The 10,297-nt window shown below is 38.7% G+C and overlaps 1 long non-coding RNA gene across 2 annotated transcripts; it reads right to left on the bottom strand.

Moving 5' to 3' along the window:
- Positions 1–339: 339 nt before the first annotated feature.
- Positions 340–6,145, bottom strand: LOC140614633 (uncharacterized). 2 transcript variants are annotated; one of them, XR_012015426.1, is made up of 5 exons: positions 6,003–6,145; positions 4,781–4,825; positions 3,736–3,807; positions 2,516–2,736; positions 340–2,026 (listed from the first exon to the last, which is right to left on the bottom strand). It is a non-coding gene; the product is annotated as an uncharacterized lncRNA (long non-coding RNA). The 2 variants fall into 2 exon arrangements; XR_012015425.1 differs by lacking the exon at positions 2,516–2,736.
- Between the last annotated feature and the right edge of the window lie 4,152 nt (positions 6,146–10,297).

A 10,297-nucleotide genomic window follows, 5' to 3' on the forward strand; every position in this document is an offset into this window, starting at 1 on the left:
GGGAAAGTAACAATGTTATATGAAAGGAGCAGAAATAAGTGAATATCCATTTAAGTCCTCCCTTGAGGGGAAAAGGTAGTTTATTATGTTTGGATAGTCCTTATATAATTGCCTGGTATTAGGGAATCAGACAGTTTGTTGTTAAATGGTGCCCATTGGGCTTAGATGGTCCATTTTTGAAGTATGCAGTTTACTGGTCACAAGTCTTCAAAAATAATGTACGTTATTACAAAGGCTTTCAATTGAGTAGGATTACGCTGAAGAGAATTGACTCTCTTTCCAATACATGAGATTAGGTACAGAAAGAATTCCGAAAAAAAAAAAAAAAAAAAAAGAAAGAATTCCGTAATTCAGGTTTAATATGAGAAATACAGCAGATATGAAACTTATTTTATCAAATAAGTATAGAGAATGGTTACTTGTAGCAAGATTAAGAAAAATGTAAAAGGGCCATGATTTACACTGAATTGTTTTGTTTTGTGTTGTTGTATTTTTGCTATTTTTTCTCATGAAGGTGGCAGGTGGCAATTACTTTGACAATATGAATTTTTGTGGGTATATCAACTTCAAGCTTGGAAAGATTTATTGAAGACAAAGAGTTGTCATAAGACACAGTGTAACTTCACTGACTAGGTTAAAAAAAAAGTTGAGTAGGCATCCATTTATTAAATAATAATAATGATAATAAGAAAACAGTACCACATATCATATCCATATCCACTGCCTTTTTTTATCCTTCCAGTGACCTAGTTAGCATCTTATCCATCTGTCAGATATCAGGGCAATTATCAATTCCTTGGGGAGACCTTCAAACACTCTGATTAGATCAAATACACTCCTCTCCTGCCCCCTCTCCAGTCCCATGATAAGCTTTCAAAGTACCATGCCTCTCGCCTCACAGGAGTTAGCAAAATTGCAACTTTATATTTATTTGTGTATTTCTCTGACAAATGTTAATTTTCCCACTAAAATGTAAGCTCCAAAAATAGACTGTGGCTAGTTTTGTTCTCCACTGAGTCACCAACATCTAATACAGTCCTCAGTGCCTACTTGTTTATTTCTTGAATTATGAACGAATGACCAGGTCAGGCAACCATGAGATTGATGTCATATTACAAAGTAGTTAGTAGACTCAGAAAATCCAGTTAGCTAACTCAAGACAACATGGCCACTTGGTAACTAAGTGGGATTTAACTTCTCATCCCACTTTCTTTGCCCAATATATCTTCTCAGAAAAAAACTATAAACCAAAGCATAATTGCTTCAAATCAATTCAACAAAATGTGCAAACTAACCAAATATGTTTTTCCAACCAGGGTAGTAAAATAAATCAAGTGTTCTCTGCTACTTTCATGACCATCAGCAATATTCCAGGCAAGTGATTATTTGCAAAACAAGGTTAAACATTATTCAACCAAATAAAAATATATCTTCAGAAGATATTTATTTTTTAAAAGAGAGGAGAAAAGAATTGTATTTCACAAAGAAAGTCTGCATCTGCTTTAACTAGGTATAAAAGCAGGTACTTCCTGAAAATAGGCAGATCAGTTAAAGAAAAACAAAGGCCTTATTCTCTTTGCCACTCTTTAACAGTAACATACACATTAGTTTTCATCACTGATTATCTAACAGAGGAGGAAAATCATGACTTAGAAAGAATTAAATTGCATGAAGCCTAGGCCAGAGTTTATATTAGTTTGTTAGTTTGCTTGGGCTTTCATAACAAATAATACAGATTGGGGGGCTTAAATGGGCATTTATTTTCTTACAATTCTGAAGGATAGAAGTCCAAGATTAAGGTATCAGCAGGGCTTGTTTCCTCTTAACCTTTCCACTTGGCTTGCAGATGGCTGTCTTCTCCCTGTGTCTTCACATGTTTTTCAGCTCTGAGTGTCAGTGTCAAAGACAGAGAACCTCGAATATAGCAAAAGCAGCTCATCACATGTCAAGGAGGCTCAATGAGATTAACAGCTGACTCCTCATCAAAGTTATGAAAGCCAGTAGGCAGTGGGATGACATATTGAAACTGCGAAAAGAAAAATTAAAAGAATTATAAGGAAATGTGAAGAGCAACTGTATGCCAAGAAAATCAGACAACCTAGATGAAATGGAAAAACTCCTAAAAAGACCCAGGCTACCAAAATTCTCCCCATAATCTCTAAGCCCTTTATGTTCTTATCCTACCTAAGAGGCTCATCTATCATTATGTCCCCCTTAATTTACTGTATCTCAATTTCTCTGGCTCTCATTCAGTTCCTGGCATCAGGGAATATACAATGTTCTACAATTTTCACTTGTTGATTGTTGCCTTTTATCTTTGAGTACCCACTTAAATGCTATTTCCACAAAGAGACTTGTGCCCCTTATAATAATAAGTAACTACTCATTAAAATAATACTAACTGCTTTACTAAAGAAAATTTCTTTCACAGTATCTATTCCTCAAATATTTGGCAGGCTTCTAATCTATTTTCCATTCAGTTACATGTTCCAGTAACCATATCCAAAGTTCTTACCTAGATAAAATTCTCAAGGCTGGTTTAGGTTTTTGCTTCCAAGTTTCCAGGGCAATCAGTCTCAAATTAATAGCAGATATCTTGAGGCCAGCTGGAATCAAAGACTTGGGTGGGAAGGTCACATGTCCTTAATCTGTTCTTTACTCCAAGGCTCTGTGTAAATTAGCCACTGTCATTCAAAACCTCTTTAGATCTCATCTGTTATCATTTGAGGTCTCTCTCTAAAAGCAGGATTTTTTAGAGAATTCAAAATTTGAGATTTTCAATATTTCCTTATTTTCTGAAAACTGTCCAGTTTTTTTTTTTCTGGAATTATCTTTATTTTTCTAATAACATCTTGGTGAAAGATGGAAGCAAAAGCCAATTTACATGATCATTCTGAATCTTTCTAACTCCATATCCTAGAACAGAGTTTCTCAGCTTCAGCATCATTGATATTTTACATCAGATAATGATTTTATTGGAGTGATCTATTCTATACATTATTAGATATTTATCAGCATCCCTTGGCTTCTACCCATTACATACAAGTAACACCACCGACATCTCCAACTATGACAAACAAAAATGTCTAGAGACATTTTTGGGGTGCAAAATCATCCTTGATTGAGAACTGAAACTACAGGCTCATTAGGTCCAGCTTCTATCTTCAAATTATCAGAAGCAATGCTTTTACCAAGTTTTGTTCAAATTTATAACACGGGTCTCCATTTTTCCAACCTCTTAGAGTTTTCTGACTCCTAAGAGGTCAATGTCACCTATTTTAAATATTTGTCATAGATAGCACTGCACTTCAAGTTTCAGAATTAGTTTCCATATTAGTTACAGTAATTCTAGCTTAGAATAAACAAATACCAACATTACTGTGGCCAAGCCCAATATAAATTCATTTCTTACATGTAGCAGTTCAATTCTGGCATTTGGTGGAAACCCAAGCTGCTTCCAATGTGTGGTTCTGCTGTTTTCAACACATAGCTTTCAGAGTCACTATACTCATGTGTTTCAAGCCATAAGGAAAAGGTTATGGAGCATTATATAAATGGGATTTTATGGACTAGTTTGGGATATAAGGAAATAGGTTTGATTATCAGCTTCCAGTGTCTGCTAGTTTTACTAATTCTTGTGTTATCCTGCCATGTACCCTGTACTTTTTCTCCATGCTATTTATTACATCTATAAAGTAATTATTTGAACAACTATTGGTTTATTATCCATTTTACCTCAAGGGCAGTATACTCCATAAAGACCAGAACTACATCCATCTTGTTCAAGGCTTGTTCAGTTCCCAAAATCTAGAAGAATTTTTGGCACTTAGTACTTTCTTAATAAAGCTTTGTTAAGTAGATGAATAAAAGAATGAATAAATGAGTAAATGACACATATGATCCTTGATTTGGATTTGGCCTAGTAAATCTTTACAATACCACATTATTCCTTGCCAGACATAGATCCCAGGCATTGGTCAACAAGAGATAATGACTGGCTCACCTAGCAGAACAGAGGAACATCCTAAGGATGGAGGGTGAGGATGAGGATGGAAGCAAGTAAAAATTAGAATTCAGTGCAGTAGCTTAGAGCTTTCTCTCCTGAATCCATTACCTCATGCTTACTCTGCTTAATTAGAGTATTTCAGCTAGTGAGGAGAAAAGGGGTTATGTCGTCTTCAGAGCCCAGCTCTGACTAATTGTATTGGTTCCTGAGGCACCTTCTGTCTACTTGTAATAGTTAATTTTATGTGTCAACTTGGCTGGGCCACAGTGCTTAGATATGTGATCACATATGATTCTGAAGAGTTCCATGATGGCGTTTGGGATGAAATTAACATTTAAATTGATGGACTTTATGGTGAGCAGAACACTCTCCATAAGGTGGGTGGGCTTCATCCAATCAGATGAAGACCTGAGTAAAACCGAAGACTGACTGCTCCTGAGAAAGAAAGAATTCTCTTCTTTGGGTCTTTAGCCCGCCAGCACAGCCTGCATATTTTGGACTGATCAGCATCAATAAGCATGTGAGCAAATTCCTTTTTTTTTTTCTTTTTTTTTTTTTTTTTTGAGCAAATTCCTTAAGAGAAATCTTTCTTGATATAGAGATAGAGACAGATATAGATAGACACAGAGATAGATAGATAGATAGGATAGATATGCAGATAGAGAATAGATATAGGAGTAGGTTATGTTTTTCTGGCGAGCCCTAATACGCTGCTCATGTACATATATTGATTCCAGACTTCACTCAAGGTAACAGGATCACCCCTGTACTTACATGAATAGCTTCTTCCGAGGAGTTTGCATGGAGCTGTATTCATGTCTGAAGGAAAAAGAGGTCTTTAAATCTATAGGAATTAGATTCCACTTATACATTCCCATATTTATTTATTTCACTTGATTTTAAGCCTCTTGAGGGCAAATGCTGTGTCATTTCCATCTCTTTATCCCTTGTATTCAGCCCACAATAAAAGATTTTTTTCAGTATGTTAATTAAAGAAATGAGTAAATAAATGAATGGTTCAATACTTATCTGCTAAAATATAGGGTTTCATCACAAACCATTCCTCTTATCTAGTTCAAAGCAAGGGAAATCCTGGTGTGACAAGCTCCACTCCTCCCAACAAGCTCCACTCCCCCCATATCACCTTCTACTTCTGATTACTTTCAGTATAGTGTGGTTGTGGAGAAGTCTATGAATATGTGTCCTTAGAGGAAAATTCAGCCAGTCAAAAATATAGGACTTACACTTAATTTTCCTCCTGTAGTAACACTGTGGAGAGTCAAATGGTAAATACCACATAGAATTTACCAGCATGGGCTGACCTGAGTTTAACTTTTGGCTCTGTCATTTATTAATCATATGACCATTCAGGCCTCAACTTCCTCATCTGTAAAATAGGGATAATAATAATATCTACATTATAATGTTGTTAGCGTGGATTAAATGAGATCAAGCATATAAAGCATTGATCAAAATACCTGGCCACAGCAGGAGTTCAACAAACATGAACAGCTGGAAAGGTGCCAAGGTCAAAGGCAGGACATTAGTCCAAACAGTCTAATCAAAAGATAAACTAGTAATAAAAACGGCACTGTAATGGCAAATCAGAAGAAACTGAGGAAGCTGAGGAATCTGAAAAATTGGGGTCGGAGTGAAGCAGGCGAGTGGAAGATGGCATAAATGAAATCTGAAAACAGTACTTTTGTCTGCGGGACCTGAAACTTATCTCTAGGGTGACTTTATTTGAGCAAACCTGTTTATCTAAAGAGACCAGAGCTAGATAGTGATCGTATCGCAAACCCTTACAAGAGGTAACTGGGACGGCTGGGTTCAGAGAAATTATGTGTTAATGTGAATTCCAAAGCCTACACATCGCCAGAAAGGAGCTTTCTCCTGTGTATAGTAAGACGCAGAGCTTCCTTGCCTTGCATATTCTCAGTGTCTTATCGAACTATTAATGACACAACTTTCATTTTACGGACTCATTATTACACACCTGTCGGTCAGGGTCCCACCAGGAAACAGACGACATATTCAAACTGGGAACATTAAAGCAAGTTTAATAAAAAGATTCTTGGTGATTCCGTGCTCAGTGTGGAGTTTGAGATTCTCTCCCTCTCTCGCCACTCCTTCCACTTATGCTCTTACTCTCTTTCTAAAATAAATCTTTAAAAAAAAAAAAAAAAGCATTCTTGCCTGCATTGTAGCAACCATGGAGCATACAGAAGACCCACATGGTCTAGTGCACGACCCCAAAGTAATTGACAGAGGATCATCATCACAACGTCCAGGGCTGAAGAAGAGACAAGATGAGACAGCCAAATGGGGAACCCGGAGAGACAGAGAGGAGGGTGGAAGATAACCCACAAAGCTATAATCTTCACTTGAGAGAAACACCTGGTCTGGGGATGTTAAGGAAACTGGAGTGAGAACAGCAGAGTAATGACCTCACTCTACTCTTTGTCTCTCACTACTGGCCCATCCAAACCCAACCAAGAAGCCAGAGGACAAGAGAGCCCAAGATCATCTCTGAGGTTCGGAGAAGGATGGAAAAGGGTAGAGAGCCCATCTGGCAGGGCCACAGATAGCCGGCACATCGCCCCATCTTCTAGCCCTCTGGCACTGCTCCAAAAGAAACTAACTTCATACGGCTGCTCCAAGACAAAGCCAACAGTCTTCTTCAATAGCTTGATCTGCCTCACGAACCTGTACACCCAACCCTTTCCTGTCAGGATGAAATCCTTTTGCATCTGGTACAGTGATGCTTAGGCCTTCCTTTTCCCAACTAGAGTACAAGTGGGTCCATGCGCCCAGGCCTTGGGATAGGCATTGACATGTCAGCATTGGCTGGACACGTCTATGCCAAGACCTCCATGTTACAATAAAATATGTTGAGATGTACGTGGCACTGAGCAGTGACTGATTACAGCGGAATCTTCCTTTGATGAGTTAGGCACATCAAGAATCTGCAGGGCCTCAGGTCAGGATTATGAATGTCAATAGTCATTGCATAAAACTATATAAAATATCGTTCTGGTTTTATTTTATGGGGCTGGTTATTTGCATCCTGGATAAATAACACTTCGCTGCATGTTCCATGTTAACAGCATCTGACATTAAAAAAAAAAAAAAAAAGTTTTTTGATGGTTTTGTAAACCAGCCTTGCAATTCCTAGTTCTCAATACTGGCCAGAACCCAAAATGGAAATTGAGAACAAAGAAAAGAAACTGTTTTTATAAGTCAGAAGGCGGCAGCATCACAAGTCATGAGAGAAGTTGGAAAACATTTTCAGACTGGTTTTACAACTCCTGTTAGCCTGGCTAATTGATCCTACCACCCAACTGTACCATGCCTGTGCTTTGAAAACTTTTGAAGTTTACCTTCCTAAATGAATACAATTCTAAACTCCATGAAGAATGCTAAGTGTTCCTCCTCCCCAATAATAAACTCAATTGAAATTTTATACCGTGTTGGAAATCCTAAAGTCAAGTTTGACAAATCACCTTGAAGCCATTAATTACCAGATAATATTCAGACAAAAGACTCAGTTTTATATAGAGAGAGATGACTAAAAGAACTCACAGGGTGGCCTAACACTAAGCTGCTTTCGTGGGACCATTATAGAGGCAACGTCTCTTGGGTGGCAAGACTGGCCGCACACAAAAGGAAGCTACTTTCGGTCACGTGGGCCCCGGGGCCTTTATAACCATGGGCCTCCTGAGCACCCGATTCTCTCCCAATTTAAACATCCCAAGGCAGGAAGACTTCCTTCTCTGTCAGGATAAGAAAGGTGAAATACTTTTTATCTTCCTTTCCAGATAATATGCTAAAAACTGGTGTTTTAACTCCAACTTGTGGCTTTCAGGAGAATCAGCCATGATGGAAAGGCCTGGACAAGGACTCAGAGGAGTTTCGGTTCTGGTTTCAATCCTGCCACGAACGACTATTGCGACCTTGGCATCACCAGTGCATCTCTCGGGGTCTGTTTCCTCTTCTGCAGTGTGAGGGTGCTGCATTATGTCAGTGACCTCCATGCTCTTTGTTCAAATGAACTTTTACAGGGAAGCTCAATATGCAAAACAGAAAGAGACAGAGCTGCTCTGGTTTGAAGGGAAAGTGATTTCTACCAACCCTGGGCCCCTGCCCATTACCCTTCCCTATATCTCTTAAGTCCACTTAGCATTCAGAGTATAATCTTTGGCTTGTCCATTCAGCTCATGATCCCTAAATTTCTTATTAAAAAGCAGAGCTCTACAGAGGGGAGGTAGGGGAGAGGATGGATGAAGGAGGTGAAGAGGATGAAGCCTACTATTATCTTGATGAACACTGAGTAATATACAAGAGTGATGAATCACTGTATCATACACCTCAGACTAATATAACACCGTATGTTCGCTACACTGGAATTAACATTTTTTAAGGGATCCCTGATGGCTCAGCGATTTAGCACAGCCTTCGGCCCAGGGTGTGATCCTGGAGACCCGGGATCGAGTCCCACGTAGGCTCCCTGCATGGAGCCTGCTTCTCCCCCTGCCTGTGTCTCTGCCTCCCTCTCTGTGTCTCTCATGAATGAATAAATAAAATCTTAAAAAAATAATAAAATATTTTTTTAAAAAGCCGAACTCTACAATGGTATTGTAATAGTGTTGTATGATGACAGATGCTAGCTTCACTTGTGAACACAGCATAATGTATAAACTTGTAGAATCACCAAGTTGTACACCTGAAACTAATGTAAAATTGTGTGTTAACTACCCTGCAGTCAAAAAATAAACTAAAATAAAAAAACCTCCAATAAATTTCAAATTAAAAAAAAGAACCCTAGGCCCTGCCTCCACAATCTACTAACTTAGCCTGTCTAGCTAGAAGTGGGGCTCAGCAATCTTTAAATGAGCATCTCAGGTAAATCTCGTGAACATGAGAATTTGAGGGCAGCAAAGCACATTGAAAACCACGGGGCCAGTTATTTCTGAGGCCTTTTTCTACTTAAACACTCTAACCTTGGTTTTACTTTTTAAGTTTGACAAATCCCTTTGAAATCTGATGAAAACGATAAATCTGAGTAAAGTACAAACACACACACATACACACAAAGGCACATACATGAAATTTGCCTAGAATTTTAGCAAATTTAAATACCCAGGGGGTGCCTGGGTGGCTCAGTCAGTTAAGTGACTGGCTCTTGATTTTGGCTCAGGTCGTGATCTCAGGGTGGAGACTGAGCCCCTCCTTGGGCTCTGCATGGGGCATGGAGCCTGCTTGAGATTCTCTCCCTCTCTCTCCCTCTGCCTCGCCCCTCAGTTCCCCTGCCCCACTTGAGCACTTGTGCTCTCCCTCTCTCAAAAAAAAAGAAAAGAAAAGAATGAAAGAAAAGAAAAGAAAAAAGAAAAGAAAAGAAAAGAAAAAAAGAAAGAAAAGAAAGAAAAGGAAAAGAAAAAAGAAAGAAAAGAAAAGAAGAGAAAGAAAAGAAAAAAGAAAGGAAAAGAAAGAAAAGGAAAAGAAAAAAGAGAGAAAAGAAAAGAAGAGAAGAGAAAGAAAAGAAAAAAAAGAAAAAAAGAAAAGAAAAGAAAAGAAAAGAAAAGAAAAGAAAAGAAAAGGAAAAGAAAAAGAAAAGAAAAAGAAAAATACCCAGCTATGTACCTCCCCGATGCCCCTCCACGGACATGGGCCCATAGTTAAAACCCCTCTGATCTCCGTAAAATAACAGTGATCTTTCATGGTGAATGCAGTGATTTAGTGGAGAAGACGCCTTCTGGGATTAAATCAAACTCCTGACTGCTGGCTATCGCACGAGTAAACCAGCTTTCAATTGTTCAAAATATTTGACACCTTTTTTTTTTTTTTTTGGCTTTTCTTATTCACCAGGATAGTGTCATCCTGAATTTTCCTCAAATACTTCAGTGCAGGTACGAGGATGAAATTACTGAACTTCAGCACCCCAGCGGACCTTCCCAAGATTCTTGCTGTACGGACTGTTCAGTTCCCGACTGGTTTGCTTCTCAAGTTGTGCACAAACATTCTTGCCATGGAACAAGAGTCATGTCTTCCAATAGGAATGATGTGGCCACCTCATTGCTGGAAGCCCAGACATTCTTTTCAGGGGACCAAGGGTGAGCTTGGAACTAGTTTTCAATCTGCCGAACAAATAAAACTGTGTGGTGGCGCCAAGCGCCCCTATAAAGCACTGTTCCATAAATATTCATCGACCATGACAAGGAACAGGATGGTCCCTGCCCAAAAGTCTGCCTCCATTTGTCACAGTGCCACCCAGATACGCCATGTGGAGCGGGA

Source organism: Canis lupus, chromosome 23, assembly GCF_048164855.1.
Source record: "Canis lupus baileyi chromosome 23, mCanLup2.hap1, whole genome shotgun sequence".
Lineage (NCBI taxonomy): Eukaryota > Metazoa > Chordata > Mammalia > Carnivora > Canidae > Canis > Canis lupus.